General features: G+C 36.5%; 1 long non-coding RNA gene across 1 annotated transcript; it reads left to right on the forward strand.

Annotated features, from left to right (window-relative positions):
• Window positions 1-1,753: 1,753 nt before the first annotated feature.
• LOC131402009 (uncharacterized) lies at window positions 1,754-13,690 on the forward strand. Its single transcript, XR_009218185.1, has 2 exons — window positions 1,754-1,817; window positions 13,595-13,690. It is a non-coding gene; the product is annotated as an uncharacterized LOC131402009 (long non-coding RNA).
• The last annotated feature ends 3,620 nt before the right edge of the window (window positions 13,691-17,310 follow it).

Genomic DNA, 17,310 nt, shown 5'->3' on the forward strand with positions numbered 1-17,310 from the left:
TCTTATGAGTAGTATGTTGGTTGCAGTTAAACACCGTCAGGGCCCATAAAAGAACATAACTGATTTTTCTGTATGACTAGAAAACTAGTTATCAAAGGAATTCCAAAGAAGAAGTTCCAAATATCTTTGGGGTTTGGAAGTATTAATAAAATGAGAATATGTTCTCATAAGTGAACAGCTTTGAAAACATATTTATCTGGAAGTTAAAAATTATGATTTGTTGGGGCTGGCCCAGCGGCGCAAGCTGTTAAGTGTGCGTGCTCCACTGCGGCGGCCGGAGGCTCACCGGTTTGGATCCCAGGCGTGCACCGACACACTGCTTCTCAAGCCATGCTGTGGCAGTGTCCCATATAAAGTGGAGGCAGATGGGCGGATGGTAGCCCAGGGCCAGTCTTCCTCAGCAAAAAAAAGAGGAGGATTGGCAGATGTTAGCTCAGGGCCGATCTTCCTCACAAAAATATATATATATATATGATTTGTTGGTAAAAAATGGATAGCTTATGGGCACAATGCATGAACTGGCGGTTACAGCACTGAGCCCTGTTCCTATATCACATGAAGTTTGTGATATTCTTTAGGGTTTTCCACAAGTACCCTAAATACTTCACAGTATGTGCTTACCCTTTAAAATACTTGTAATGTTAAAGTAGTGAAATGTTTATGGATAAACATTGAATTTGAAATAAAAATTAATTAATTTATTTATGTCTTTATGCTCCAAATAATTACTTGTGCAATGTGAGAAATAATGTAATGTGTGTGGTAATGCATATGATATTTAAAATCCCTTGAATGAGATCTTTTAGTGCTCAGTGGTAAATCACTGATGCCTTGAGGTGGTGGTTTAGTGGACCACACTTTAGGCTTCATCATGTTCAGAAAGTGGTGTTGAGACTACTCCCTGTGAATCATAGACCTTTTTACTAGTTTTAGACACAAATATCGTGATTGATTGATGCATGAAGAAGGAAGCAAATTTTAGGGAAATGAGGGACATTAAGTTTACTATGGGCTGATATTGCAAAAAGTCTTCTGTAGCACTCTACTGGAATTGGGTTTTTTTCCCCCTTTACATCATCCACAGAGATTCTAGTCTTTAAATAATAATTTTTAGTTTCTACCAAGGAATATTTTTAAACAGTTTGCTCACAGGGTAAGATGGATTTTTTCTCTTCAGTGATATTGAATGGTAGATAATGGGTTTAATGATTAAAATGAGGATTTCTTCCCTCTAAGCAATGGCTCAGGGTTATAATTCTTCATTTAAGATTATACGGTATCTCATTTGTAAAACTTCCATAGACTAATGCTATTAAAAATAGCTTCTTCAATGGCTCTAAATATTTGCGTACTGTATATTTGTTGATTCATTTAAAGGTGTTAAAATTAAATGTTGTTAAAGGAGATATGTTAACATTGTTGGCTAAAGCATAACATATGCTGTCAAATTAGGGTTTTAAAGTCAGGAAGCTTTTTCCGCATTTTGCACTTGCAATTTCTGAAAGGAGCCAAAATATCCAATTTTCTGTAGTCTATCAAATCTGTTACCTCCTCTACAACCTTTCTCTCTCCTTTCTAGTTATTGCAATTTCTTGAAGAGAAAATTTGGGAAGGACACTGATTCGTTGTATTTTAAATATTTATTTTTAAACTCCATAGGTTATCCTGTTGTACCAAAGTACTACTATGTGCCAGCTGATTTTGTAGAATCTGAAAAAGAAACCCTGGTAGTCAGAAGCGATTTCCTAGCAACTGTGGCTGTGATGGAAAACTGTTTCTTTGGGGACAAGCCCTTTATATCATCGCAAAACTCCTGGGTAAGTGGAGAAGGTTGGGAACAATTTTATCTCTTGTTATCAAGTCGTTAGAAATAAGTATGTCAGGGGCTGGCCCAGTGTATTAGTGGTTAAGTTCACACACTCCTCTTCGGTGGTCTGGGGTTTGCAGGTTTGGATCCCAGGTGTGGACCTACTCACTGCTCATCAAGCCATGCTGTGACAGGCATCCCACATATAAAGTAGAGGAAGATGGGCATGGATGTTAGCCCAGGGCCAATCTTCCTCAGCAAAATGAGGAGGATTGGCAACAGATGTTAGCTCAGGGCTAATCTTCCTCACCAAAAAAAAAAAAAAAAAGAAGTAGGTCTTTGCAGACATTTTTCTTGTGTTTGCCTGGCGTTTCATGCTGCTAAGAGGTCTTGGGGGAGTTTCTTAGTATGTAAAGGTATATTAATATGTCTGTTTCACTGAATGATGATGGACGGTTTCTGGGAAGAAAGTCAGATAGTGTGGGTACCATTATCATTTAGAGGGCTGCATTCAGCTTAGTGGATAGGTTTCTAACAGAAGCCTATGGGAACTTTGAGTTACTTTTATATAATGTAATAAAATTCTGATTTAATATAGCAATCATGTTTGGTCATAGCTTTAGTAAACCACTTGCCAAAAGGAATTGGTTATCCCAGAGTTTTCTTCTTTCCGGTAAATACACATTGGCAATTTACTCAGTTTGCTAGAGGCTTAATGGGAGCATTATTCATAATTCTTTGAAGAATTATTCTTTAGCTTTTCCTAAAACTTCTGCTGAATAAAAGTACTCTTTGGACACATTGAAATGAAGGCTAATTTAACGAACACAAAGAACTATTATGCCTCTTCCTGTGCGATTCCTTGCTAAAATTTAAAATATTATTAGCATTTCCATCAAAAAGGCTATCTTATTAGAGGCAGAATTCCTTTATGACAAAAAGATTATGAAACAGGCTGATCGTGAATACTGTACCTGTACTAAAAGAACTGCTTGCTATGTGAAATACTGTTGTTGTCTTTGTTGTCCCCAGTACTACTGCGTAAATGCTAAATTTGTGCTGTAGGAGTTATTGTCTTTGGTTTCTTTTTTTTCCATACCATTAGGGAAGAATGTTTCAAAGTCCAGATTTCCAATTCAAGCTTTACACAGATGATATATAAGGGCAAATAGAAGCTAACCAAAGAAGAGAAAATTAACTTAATGCTGTTTCCAGTTTGTTCTTTTCCTAACTGTATTTTCTGGGTCTCCATATAAACTTAATCCTAATTTTAAAACCTGTAGAAAAATTTTCTTCCTTTAAAAGGACAGCTTTTTAATAAGGAGTTGGTATTATTTATACAGGTTTTGCATTTAGATTTTCCAACAGACAAATATATATAGATGAAGTAGTGTTCTTAGAATCAAGCCTAGTTGGTAAGGTTATCTCTGGGTAGAATGTTATTTCCTTCTCACTAACATGAATATGAAGAAGCCTTGTTGATACTCACAGCTAAATAAAACATATTATAGTAGAGGAGTAGCTAACCTACCTAAGGACAAGAATTTTAACATCAGAATCCTAAGTACTATACTTGGAAATTACAAACGAGCATAACGAAGTTTTTCTGTGATTCAGAGGCTGAAAACTGGTGCCTGGGATATGGGATTTGAGATCTAAACCTTCTTCATTCTGCTTCTTGCTGTATATTCAGCCTGAGCTTGATACAGTGAGAAAAAGTGCTATTTGAGCAAAGCCTGTGGATAAAATTGAGAAGCCTAGTGAATTGGGAATGCAGAATTGACTATACTCTACATAAGCAAATTGAGCTTTAAAAAAAAAGAAAAAAATTGAAAACAATATCAATCAGTAAAAAAGCATTGGACCTTCTTTACTCCAAAATTAATGCATTCAGTGTAGACAGATTTTGAGTTTAGATACCATTTTCTTATCTTAAGACCAGAGTGAACAGAAATAGTGTAGGTCATGCTTTGATCTGTTTCACGATCAAAAAGAAGAAAGAGCCTTCAAAGAAAGAGTCAGTTTCTTTTCTTCCCTGCTGAGCTTCTACAAAGGCAGGAGAGAACATGCAGAGGGTGTGTTGCAAACTAGGAAACAACATGCTTGTCTTCCCTGAGAAAGATGCTGCATATTCTTTAGCACTCTTACCTAGCTGTGTGTCTTCTGGTTGACAACTCACTCTTAGCTATTGTATACTTGCTCCAAGAACCAACACACTTCTGTGGACATTAATCAGCATTCTAGACGCCACATTTACCAACAAAGGCTTATTTATTCATTAAAGAAGCCTCAGTTGGATATCTGCTTGGCAACATTTTATGGACAGTTAATTGAATGGAGTTATGTGAAAATAATAGAACAGTAAATCTTTAAAAATATTCTGGAATATATGACTTTTACTAATTCAGGCCAGTTTGTATCCAGTGAAATCCACTAAGAATATTTTGTTCTGTGTATGCCTTAGTGAATAATTATACAACAAAACTATGTGACTTGTATTCCACTGTTAGAGCAAAAAGACTCAATATGGTGTTTCCTGGCCGAAGGCTTGACCTACCCACTGTGTTCTTAGAAAATAGTTAATTATTACAGTATTTCTTTTATTTTCTTTAGAAAATTTAGACTTTTAGAATATCAGTGTTTGCTATAAAATGGGTGAATAAATTGTAAACATGTTTATTTTAAACCAGAGACATATTTTAAGATACATTTGTCTTGTCTTAGAATAAAGTGATCATTTGTTATACCTACAATTGTTATTTAAATTTGGAAGTTTAGAAACTATCCATGTAAGAGATGATCAGTCTGTAGAAAGCAGTGTACTTTTTGAGTTCTTTGCAAAAATAACTGTAAAAGTATTTATCACATAAAAGTTCTTTGGATTGCATTTCTTTTCTGAGGTTAAGAAAAGTAGGGAAATATAAGATAACATAAGGTTAATGACAACTTTACTCTAAAACTTTCCCAAAGCCATTACTTAACTTTAATATGTTTTCTTAGTATTTTCTAAAAAGAGAAACTAACATATCAGTTGTTTAGCTTTAAAAAATATCTGACTTCTAGATTTTATCTTGTCTTTTCAATATACATGCAACTGACTTTCCTTTCTCTGTACGTAGGACATTGACAGTGATGACCTTCATGTAGGTCCTACTGTAAGATCCCAAATCGTTAAAGATTAGAGCTTTATATACTGTATAACTTAAGACAGGCGAATAGAAGGATTTTTTTAGAATGGATACTTTGAAAACATTATTAGTAAACATCAGGAGTTAAAGTCAGTCATGTTCTTTGATTAAGCTTGAATTATTGAGTAATTTTAATAAGTACACCTTTCTCTCCAATATACACAAACTCCCAAAATATTCAGGTGAATGAAATTTTTCTTGAGTTTTGTGAAGACTTTTTGTCTTTTTGGCATGAATGTTATTTAATTTCCTGGGAGTTTTATTCAGAGACTTTTAAAGTGATAAAATGGATATAAAAGTACTTTAAAATATCCAAAGTGTTATGTACATATAAAGTTCCCAACTTAATTTCTTGGGTACCTAAAGTTCTTTGGTAAGTCATTGTTTCAAACTCAATTTATTTTCCGCTAGACTATATTTTAAATGAGTATTAATACCTAGCAAACTTGTAGCCATGTGATATAGATTATTTCTCTGACATTATCGTCTTTTTCCTCCACTTTCTTCTCCCCTAGTTTCTCTTCCTTTTTTCCTTTTCTTCATGTTTTTCTTTGACTGTAGTGGAAAGATCAAGAGTTTTGGGGTCCTAAACTTAGGAACTAGGCAGTTCACGGTTTGAATATAAGTTCTACTACTTACTATTTATATGACTTGAAGAATTTTCTTACCTTCTGTGATCATCAGTTTCTTTATTTTTATGTCAGAAAGATTAACTGATGAGGAAATATACATAAAGCATTGACTGTGGGACAACAACATACTTCAATGGTTCTTCTACTTCCTGCCCTTCTACCCTCCCTCCCTCTCTCAGCCACCGTTTAGGATATGGTTTTGTGAAAATATGTTGCCTAGTTCTTGTTAACCAGGCAACGCAGGATGCTCCTGGGCCCTCCTTGCTAGTACTCCCATTGCCACAAAACATCACAGGAAGAGAATGCTTGCCTAGTTGCTCCATAACCATTCATCTGCTTGATGATTCAGCTACTATTTGTAGAGGCCTCCTCTGTGCTAGTCACTGTGATATCCAGTAGCTCTACAGCAAGAAAGGAATGTGACAATCTAGGAAATATTTCTGTCCTCTGAGGGCAGCCTAGTTATTCTGATATACCGCTTCCTAATTCCAGTGTTTGTAACTAAGATAAGTCCATTTGCATTTGATTTCATTCATGATATTTCTTGCCCAATTGACCTCAAATATAAAAGCCACTTATTAAGCCTGGAAATTTAATGCTTTTAAAAGTTAAAGTAAATCAGTGATCACACCCCTAGTGTGCATGAGGTCATACGAAACTGAGGTCTTGATTTTCATTGGTCCGTTGACTTCAAATGCAGTTGACTTAATTTTATTGCTCAGTATAACACGTGTTTTGTTACTGATCAGTAAAGGTAAAATGAATAGATAAGAGTACAGATATATTTATAAATTGTGGTTGCTGAAAGATTTCCCATCTGTTACACTTCAGGAAACTTCAAGCAGAAAGACATCAATTTCTGAGCACTTTTGTTATCCTTTTCATGGTATCCTTGTGATTGATAGTGACCTATAATGGGATTTCTGTGCAGTGGGCATTATAAACATCTTGAGAGCACATGTAATACAGTATTACTTGAAAAGCTTCACGTAGGAAGATTTTCTTCTTTTAGCTTATTGTATAAATGACTAGCTTTCTTGACACTGAAATTTTTAGTTGAATTGCTACTAGGTCTAGAAAACTTGTATAAAAAATTTATGATCCCACCCTCAAATATATTAGTGACAATGAATATGAAAGCAGTGATGCCTAGAGTTCGAGAAGACTGCATACATATTGTCAAACTATTTCCCAGAAATGCCAATAATAATACCTGCCTTAAAATGTGTCAGATTCTGTGCTCTACCCTTTACAAATAATGTCCTAAGTAATCCTCCTAACTTCTCTATGAGATGGGTACTCTGTGTCATAACTGAAGCTCAGAAGAGCTCAGCACCTCACCCGAGGTCACCCAGCCCGTGACTGACAGAGATTTGATTGATTTATTCAGGAGTCTTTGAGGTGCTTGTGTCACCTGTAACCTTTGTGGCAGTAAATATGCTTATTAAAAATAAAAACTTTGGTGACCTAATAAGAATTAATTTGTATCCTGTTTTCATTGACATGCTGATTGTTAAAAACATATTTCTTAGTCATTTCTGTATCCTCTGTGAATTGTCTGGATATCTGCTTTGCGCATTTAACCTTGGTTTTACGATTTTTCTTATCAGTCTACATAAATGTTTTATATGTTAGGTATACTAAACCTCTCTGACATTTTCCTAGTTTGTTTGCCTCTAAACTTTGTTTGTTCTGTTTTTTGATGAATGAAATTTAAAGTCTTTATATATTCAGGTGTTTCATTGTTTTTCTATTTAACTTTTTGCCATAGAATTTAACATTTAATCTTTGAAAGTTCATCACTGTTAATCGAGTTAAAAACATATATTATATATTTGAAATTTTTTGGTATAATGTATTCGGTTGAAGATCTACATTTTCTTTTTCTTCATAGCTCATTTCTTAATACATGTGTTACTAACATGTGTCCCTGCCCCTGAGAGTCAACCAGGCTTTGCAGCACAGAATTTTACTCCATGAATTAGCTGCTGAGCCTGTTTTAGTGTGTCCTATGTGATTTTGGTGTCATGATAAAAAATCACTCTGTTAAATTTCCTTTAAATTGTCATTTCATTAAAGAAACAAAAATTCTCCTTAATATTTTCTTTTTACCCTCAATAATTATTGTTAGAGGTGAACCCAGGGTATGATTTATAAGCCTTTCTATGCATAAAAAAGTGCAAATATTAATGAACCTAATCTGTCTTCTAAGGATTTAAAGACAGCTATTCCTATTTACAGAAATGCTTGATTTTCTGTGAGCTTTGGTACTGTATTGTGAAATGTAGGAAGCCAATTGCTCTTTTCTCCTGTTGTCTCATTTTCCCTTTAACAGTTCTGTAGTTGGTTGGGTGTAAGTTCTTTCAGGCTTCTCACACTTCACCAGAAAGCTGCTGTCACGGAATTAGCACAATGAGGAGCTCCGTTTTTGCCTCCTGAGTGATAAAAATCAGTGCAGTGAAAAAAATGTATGTCTGTTAACTTGACCTTTTAAAATACCTGTCACTTTTACCTCTATGGAAATTAAAGTAATGATTATGGCAATTAATGTTTCCAAATTTGTTAACTCACCAATTTATTATTTTGGTTAATAAGTCTCTTGAGTACCTACTGTATGCCAGATGCTGTGCTAGGTAGTGGGGTACAGCTATGAGTGAGAAGCATACAGCCCGTGGAGACATAGACAAGCACATGGTATAAGTGGGGGAACATCAAGCTAGATACGCAGGTGCAGTACAAAGAGAGAAATAAGAAGGAAGTACAAAGAAATAAACTTTCAAAAGACTTGGTTAACTATTTGATTCATATCAATTTTTATACGTTAGCATTTATGCTTTCCAAGGATATAAAGATTTCTTAATTTATCTGTCATCATTTATAAATAACAAAATAATAAAGATAGAATTTCATTTCTATAGAATGACAGTGAAACATCAATTATGTAAAATGCTTGTTGGTAGTGGAAATTTTTCCACATCTCAATGATCAGACAAATGAAATAGGGAAATAATTTGCTGCTATTTAGACTATCATGGTCAACCTTGCATCATGAGCTAAAATGATAGTAATAAATTGGAATTATATGTTGATATTTGCCATAATTAAGCCTGTATTGGTTTGTTTTAAATTTTGCAAAAGTATATTTTTTTTCAGAGAGAAGAATGTTCTGTAATATGCTCCCTGATTTGGGTAGGAAAGTATAACATATCAAGGTCTAAATCGTTTGTTTATTGTTTCTTCCTCCTGGTGTCTCTTCCATCTGTATTGTATAGAATGTCAGTGTTCTCAAAGGACAGAATTGTATGTGGTTTAGAACCCCGACTCCAGAGAGAGACTGCCTGTGTTGGAATCTAAGCTCTGTCATTTACCAGCCGTGTGGAAGTTGCTTAACCACTCAGTACCTCCATTTCATCATCTGTAAAATGATAAAGTTGTTGTGACGATTAATGAATTAATACATGTGACATACTGCCAGGGATGTAGTCAGTTCTGTGTGAGTGTTGCTAGGGCTGCTGTTGCAGAGACAGCAGTGGCTTCTGTGGCTGCTCCTCCTTTTTTTGTTATTCTATTTTTAATATCACTTTTATTATTATTAAAAACATCTTCCAAGTGTTACTATAAACACCTTTGGTGATTTTGCCTGTTGGATAACATTGCACATGTGCCCTGAAGTTACCCTCAAATAGAAATATAATGAGAAACATTCCCAAAACTGCAAAGAAATTTATAAGCATTTTTGTGGTTAACTCCCTGTTCTGTTTTTTAGAATTATTCACTGTCTAAAAGCAGTACCTAAAAAGCTATGGAAAATGAGGTGTAATTTTTTTCTTTTTTTTAGTAAATATTTTACGTGGGTGAATTTATACAAAACTCAGCATGGTGTCGTTTTTATGTGATCAATATAGAATTGAAGATCAAGAGTGAAATGAGCACATTTTCATAACTTAAGTGCGGTAAAAATAAAAAAGTGTGCTGACTCACTTTAGAATAGTTGGATTCCTTTTTCGATGTTATTATTTAATTATGTTTCACATGTCTGAGCATAATAAGATAACTTGATAGATGTGCAAATGCTGGGTCAGAGTATGCTTGCTGTAAATTTGGGTAATACTGCCAACTTGTCCTCTGACGAGATTATGCAGAATTATATTTGAGTTGTGGTTTCCCACCACCGACTCTCTCCTCCCCAGCTTAGTTTCTTCCAGGCCCAGGGAGAATCCCTGCCTCAGTGAGTCTCAGGTGCTGGTGGGCCTCTCAGGTGTGTTAGAGCAGAAGACAGCAAAGAACCACTGACTTAGTACCTTCTTCTCAACCTCCCCTCCCAAAAATCTAAGTGGCGTTCCTTGTTGTATCCTTGGATTTTATCAAAAGTTGCCACAAGGGACTACCACATGAAAAGAGCTTCCGTGTTTACAGTATAGCAGCAGTTGGAGACATTACCGTCATGCTGGTCAGTGCCCCAGAAAAAACGCCCCATCTCAGAAGACTATTGTAGAATTTAGCATCAGCAGACACTTTGACTCCCCTTAGTGAAATGATTTCCTTCCTTGAGAATGCAAATGCATTATTTTTAGAACAGCTTTATTGAGGTATAATTTACACACCATACATTTCACTTATTTAAAGTTTACAATTCGGTGGGTTTTAGTATATTCACAGAGAATTGTGCAACTTTCACTACAAACAGTTAATTAATTTAATTTTCATCATCCCCCAAAAAACCTCATACCCTTTAGCAGTCACCCCCCACTTCCCCCCAATCACTTCACCGTTCCCCCCAGCATCCTAGCTATATCAGACAATGTTCTGCTGCTATTCATGGTGTTTTCGTGACCAGATTTTTTGGAAGTGGGTGGCCAGGTTCTCCTTCCTAGTCTGTCTTAGCCTGGAAGCTCTGCTGAAACCTCTTCACCATGGGTGACCCTGCTGATATTTGAAATAGCAATGGCATAACTTTCAGCATCACAGCAACACCCAGCTGCCACAGTGTCACAACCAACAGATGGGTCGTGTGGTTCCTGATCAGGAAACGAACCTGGGCGACAGTGGAAGAGCGCCTGATCTTAACCACTAGACCACCAAGACTGACTCCCCACCCCAGCACTAGACAGTCATTAATCTACTTTCTATTTTCTATAGATTTTCCTGTTCTGGACATTTCATGTACCTTGACTCATAATGTGGGGCCTTTTGTGACTGGCTATTTTCACTTTTTTCACTGTTTGCAAGGTTCATCCATGTATCAATCAACACTTCATTCCTTTTTGTGGTGGAATAACATTCCATTGTATGTATATACCACATCTGATTTATTTATCCATTCCTCAGGAGATAGACATTTGGGTTGTTTCCACGTTTTTGCTGTTATGAGTAATACTGCTATGAACTTTCATGTACAAATTATTGTTTGACATTGTTTCATTCATAAAATGACATGTTTTTAGCTTTCTTGGATATACCTAGGGGTGGAAAACCACTGAATTGTAAACTTTAAATAGGTGAAATGTATGGTCTATACCTAGGGGTGAGTCATATTGTAACTCTGTGTTTAACATTTTGAGCAATTCCAGACTGTTTTCCAAAGTGGCTAAACGATTTTGCATTCCAACCAGCAATGTATGAGGGTTCCAATTTCTCTACATTCTCTCCAACCCTTCTTCTTGTCTGTTCTGATTATAGCCATCCTAATGGATGTGAAGTGGTATTTCATTGTGGTTTTGATAAGCATTTCGCAAATGACTAATGTTGAGCATCTTTTCATGTGCTTATTGATAATTTGTAAATCTTTGGAGAAATGTCTATTCAGATATGTCTATTCAGGTACTGTGGCCATTTTTAAATTAGGTTGTCTTTTTATCATTGAGTTTTAAGAGTTCTTTACATATTCAAGGTACAAGTTCCTTACAAGATATATGATTTGCGAATACTCTCTTCCATTCTGTGGGCTAACATTCTGCTTTCTTGATGGTGTCCTTTGAGGCACAAAAGGTTATAATTTGGACAAAATCCAATTTATCTCATTTTTTCTGTCATTTATGGTTTGATGTCGTAGTTTTGTCTAATTCAAAGTCACAAAGATTTATGCATATTTTCTTCTAACAGTTTTATAATTTTAGCTCTTACGTTTAACTTTTTGATCTATTTTCCATTTATTTTTGTAGATGGTGTGAGGAATGAAGGTCCAACTTCATTCTTTTGCATTTGGATGTCCAGTTGTCCCAGCACAATTTGTGGGGAAAAAAACCTTATTCTTTTCCCTCTTGAATTGTTTTGGCACCCTTGTCAAAAATCAATTGACTGTAAATGTAAGGGTTTATTTCTAGACTCTCAATTCTATTCTATTGTTCTGTGTGTCTTATCTTCATGCCAGTACCACATTGTCTTAATTACTGTAACTTCTTCTTTTCAATCTGGATGCCTTTTATTACTTTTTCTTGCCTAATTTCTCTGGCTAGAACCTCCATTACAATGTTGAATAGAAGTGAGAAGAGCGGACATCATTGTCTTGTTCCTAATCTTTGGGACATTCACTCTTTGATCATGAGTATGATATTAGCCATCAGTTTTTCATAGATGCCCTTTATCAGGTTGAGGAAGTTCCCTTCTATCCCTAGTTTGTTGAATGCTTTTTATTAAGAAAGGATGTTGAATTTTGTCAAATGTGTTTTCTGTGTCTACTGAGATGATCATGTAGTTTTTTGTCCTTTATTCTATTGAAATGGTATATTGCAAGTATTGATTTGGGATGTTAAGCTATCCTTGCATTTGTGGGATAAATCTCACTTGGTCATGGTGTGTAATCCTAAAATGTTGCTGGCTTTGGTTTGCTAGTATTTTCGTTGAGGATTTTTATGTCTATATTCAGAAGAGATTTGGGTTTGTAATTTTCTTTTCTTGTGGTGTCTTTGGTTTTGGTATTTGGGTAATACCAGCCTCTTAGAATGAGTTGGAAAGTGTTCTCCCTACTATTTTTTGGAAAAGTTGGTGAAAGGTTGGTTTTAGTTCTTCTTTAGCTGTTTGGTAGACTTCAGCAGTGAAGCCATATGTTCTGAGCTTTTTTTTGGTGGGAAGTTTCAGTCACTTGTTACAAATCTGTTCAGATTTTCTGTTTTTTCTTGAGTCAGTTTTGGTAATATGTGTATTTCTAGGAATTTGTCTATATCGTCTGGGTTATCTAAATTCTGGGTGTACATCTGTTCATAGTATTCTCTTATAATCCTTAAAGTTGGTAGTAATGTTCCTTCTTTCATTCCTGATTTAGTAATTTGTCTTCTTTCTTTTTTTCTCGGTCAGTCTAGCTAAGGGTTTGTCAAATTTTGAGCTTTTCAAGAATCTTCTTTTGGTTTAATTTATATTCCTTATTGTTTTTCTATACTCTATTTCATTAATTTCCACTCTAATCTTTATTATTTCCTTGCTTCTGCTTGATTTTGACTTAGTTTGCTCTTTTTCATCCGCTGTCTTAACGTGGAAGAATAGGTTATTGGTTTGAGGTTTTTCTTCTGTTTTAATATAAGCATTTACAGATACAAATTTCCCTCTGAGCATTGCTTTACCTATATCCCATAAGTTATGTTATGTCTTCATTATTTTAAGCATCTCATCAGAAAGTACATTAGAAAGTATTTTCTAATTTCCCTTTTGGTTCTTCTTTGACCCATTGGTTATTTAGGAATACGTTGTTTAATTTCTACGTATTTGTGAATTTCTAAAACTTCTTCCTGTTATTGATTTCTAATTTCATTCTATTGTGGTCAGAGAACATACTTTGTATGATTTTAGTCCTTTTAAATTTATTGAAACTTGTTCTATGGCCTAGCATATGGAAGATGTTCCATTTGCATTGAGAAGGATATATATTCTGCTCTTATTGAATGGAATGTTCTATAGATATATATTAGGTCTGGTTGGTTTATGGTGTTGTACAGATGCGTTTTTGATAGTCATTTCCCTTCTTTGTTTTTCAGCTGATGAATTAATCAGTCCTAAAGACATTGATCCTGTTCAGCGCTATATCCCACTACAGAATCAACGTAACGTGAGCATGAGGTTTTCCAATCAGGTAAAGAGAGATTTTATTTCTTGATTTAGCCTCATTCAAAGACATTTAAAGCTTAATTAAAGAAGAAATTTTATTCTGAAGGGGTTTTTATTGCTTTTTCCGAGGGCGAAGATTCTCCGTCTCTGGTTAGTTAAGATTTACTTGTGGTAAAGGGCTCTTTTTTAGTGAGGGAGTATGAGCCAGATATGTCTAACAAGATGTTTTCCAGGTAAACATTTTCCTCTTCAAAGTGGGTAAGCTTAAGGTGTCAAATGTCTTTGAGAAGATGCAGTACCTATGGGAGGCAGGGAGATAGATGAGATGGCACCATATTGAAGGGAGTGGGGTCTGGTGAAAGGCCCTGTGCTTGACGTCTCTCCAGCGCCGTGTCTCCGTGACAGGACAAGTGACTGACAGAGTTGTTCTTAGTACTTGGTGATGTGTCGGGTGAAGGAATAGTTTTCAGTTTTTTACATTTAGTAGCTATGGATTCAGATTGTGTTGTGTCAACAACATAAGTGTTTGCAGGATCAGCAAGATTGATGTAGACTTGAGCAAACTCTCAAGTATTAAATGATACCAGTAATGAGGACTGTTAAAATGAAAATGCTTTGGATTATGGAAACTGCCTGAGGAGAAAGGGAATGAACTTGAGTGTGTGCCTGGGATTCCAAGCAGTTAACATTTATTGAATAAGAACAGCATCAGCACTTATAGAAGACATGTCTACAAAATTGAAATGCTCCTTTTATTTTAAAAAAACATTCATATACAAACACACACACACACAGAAATAAATGTTTGTTTTAATGAGAGAAAGGAGAGCCAACCAGCTCCATTACATTCTATCACGCTATTTCTGAGTCTTTTGCTGGTCTTCAACAAAACATGTTAAGTACTCCTTGTGGTTTATAGATGGGAAGCTATTTGGGAGACTTGTAAATAAATGTTAAGATTTTCTCAAGAACATAAAATCCCTATGTTAATATGTGATAGAAATTTTTCACTGGCCTGTTAGCTCCTACACAAGGTGGGGATTTAGCCTTTATCTTAGTTACCACTGGGGTCAGTGCAGTACAAGTGTACATTCTGTACAGATTTGAGACATGCAGTTTATCATTGAAGAAATGATAAAATAGGGAATACATTTAACTTCATATTACCCAGTGCTGTTACTCGGAGCCATTTTAAGACTAGTGTTTATCATTTACATAGCATTTCACATGTGTGACCCACTTCTCTAGGGCAATGAAATCTCAAATCCTTTTCTTAGAAAATAAAGTAATAAGTCACAGATTTGAGGTGTGGGGGCAGGAGCCAGAGAACATCAAAGCACATGGCTAGCAAAATCAACAATATAAACAATTTTTTATGCTTGATACTTATAAGGAAGGCTGTGGGTTATTTTTATTTTTTGACATCCAATATGCTTGCAGCTCTTTCTGTCTCACTCAAGAAAGCACATCAGAGTGAGTGAGAGTGACTTTTATAGAGAATTTGCTTTACGTGTATTTTTTAACGTTGAAATCATTTTCTGATGTTGCTATTAAATTGTCTGTGGCATGCCTCCCTGGTGGAGCCACATCGCAGCTAAGAGACTTGCTCTAGGGTAAGGACAAAGGCTCGTCTCCTGCAGCCATGTGGTAGATTACGTCTGTGCAGAGTTGTGTATGGTTTCTGAGAGGGAGATGATGGGGAGGATTGGCAGCAGAAAATTGCTGGGAGCTGTCATGCCCCACCCTACTGGCAGCTTAGTTGTGGTGGGATATAAAATGGTGAGGTGCCCTTGTCACTTTCTCAGCCATTTAAGCGGTAGCCAAGACTGGCAGGCCCATGTCCATTGCTGGCTTGGGTGACATGGACTGGCGAAACATAGAGGTCAGATGTAGTCCTCTGCTTGAAATGGTGTCAGTGGCCTCTTGGTCATGATTGACCAGGTCAGACTTTGCAATTAGCTGATGTGTGGGGGTTGACCAGGTGCTTTAAAGTCTGCCAAGTGTTGGAAAAAGTAAATAGAGAGGAGTAAATTTCAGACAATTCCTGAAAACGAGAGAAATCCCAGACTTGGAAGGAAGATGTATCGGGGTCCCCATGACCACCCTTAGCCTCGGAGATTCACTAGAAGGACTCACGGGACTCGGAAGCTGTTGTACTTGCACTTGGGGTGTATTACAGTGAAAGGGTACAGGGTAAAACCAGCAGAGGCACGTGGGGCAAGTCTGGGGACACCAGGCACAAGCCGCCCAGTGTGCTCTCCCAGTGGAGCCACGCGAGACGCAGTTACGCAGCAGCCACGTGTGACAGCGTGCAGAGCGTTTCCAAGCAGGGAAGCTTTCTCAAGCTGGAGTGTCCAGGCTTTTCACTGGGGGTCAGTCCTGTGGGCGTACAGCACCTGCATGACTGACCTCGGTCATTCAAGCTCTAGCCCCTTAGAGAAAAAGCAGATGTTCCCCATAAACCACAATGTTAGGGGAAACCCTCTGGACAAACTAGTACGCTGTGGCCCAAGGCCTCAGGCATGCAAAACACTCTTATCTGACAGAACATTCCAAGAAGCCGGCCAAGGGCCCATCCTGAAAACATGCCTTTCTTGGGAATGTTCAGGGTTTGAACAACCCAGACCTGCCGAATCAACTCATTCCTTCACAGAAGGGTTATGGCAGAAGGAAGTTTCCAGAATCCAGAAAGCAGGGAGTGTGCTAGCACTGTAGAAAGGTCCATTCCTTCAAGTTTGCATAGGGCTATTGGCATATTGCAAACCCAAAACGTTGAGGACTAAATTGAGAACTGTTGATTTTCTTAACAATACCTGTAGCAAATTCATTTCAGGAAAAGGGAATACTTTTGTACCTGGGGGTAAGACTGAGGTTGGAGAAGTGTGGTATCATCTAGGGTAACCCTTCTCACTACTCACTCTTTAGTCAGAAATTGCTGTTTCCTCTTGATGTTAGTTAGAGAATAAAACAAATCCCATTTTGTAAGTAAAGTTTAGAGAAGTAGAAAGAAAAGCATTGTAAGCAATAGCAGATATACTTGAACGTATTATGAGATTCTGACCAAAAAAGAAAAAAACCTTTTGGAGGTCTTCGAATGTAAACTCCTAAAGATAAGAAACTATGTTTTATTCATTTTTGTAGCTTCAGGACCTGTCCTAGTACCACAACACCTGTTATATAGGAGGTACTCAGTGTTTAACTTGAATGCTTGAGGATGCTTGAAGGGATGCTTGAAGGGATGTGTGGGGGGAAGGTCTGTCATGGGAAATAGTGGACTTCTCATGCAAATATCTCTAAATCTGTTTCTCTAATTGTGATTCTTTCCTAATATTTAAACTTGAATTTCCAACTACCTGGTGATCATCTCTCCACAGATCTAGTATTTAAAACCCGATGTTTCTGGTTGTATACTTATTTCTAACTCATCAAGTTGTATACATTAAATATGCACAGCTTTTTGTATGTGCATATTTCTCAATACAGTGGTTTAAAAAATTTAAAAAGAAGTAAAACCCAACATTTCTAATGCCAAATTTGTTGTCTTCTCTTTTCAAACCTGCCCCTCTTTCCACAGTCCCTATCTTGGATATGAAAGGACTTCAGTAGTCTCTTCTCACACCAGTAGCTTCTGTATTCAGTTGATTGT

The sequence above is a fragment of the Diceros bicornis genome (genome assembly GCF_020826845.1).
Source record: "Diceros bicornis minor isolate mBicDic1 chromosome 3 unlocalized genomic scaffold, mDicBic1.mat.cur SUPER_3_unloc_1, whole genome shotgun sequence".
In the NCBI taxonomy this organism is placed as follows: Eukaryota; Metazoa; Chordata; class Mammalia; order Perissodactyla; family Rhinocerotidae; genus Diceros; species Diceros bicornis.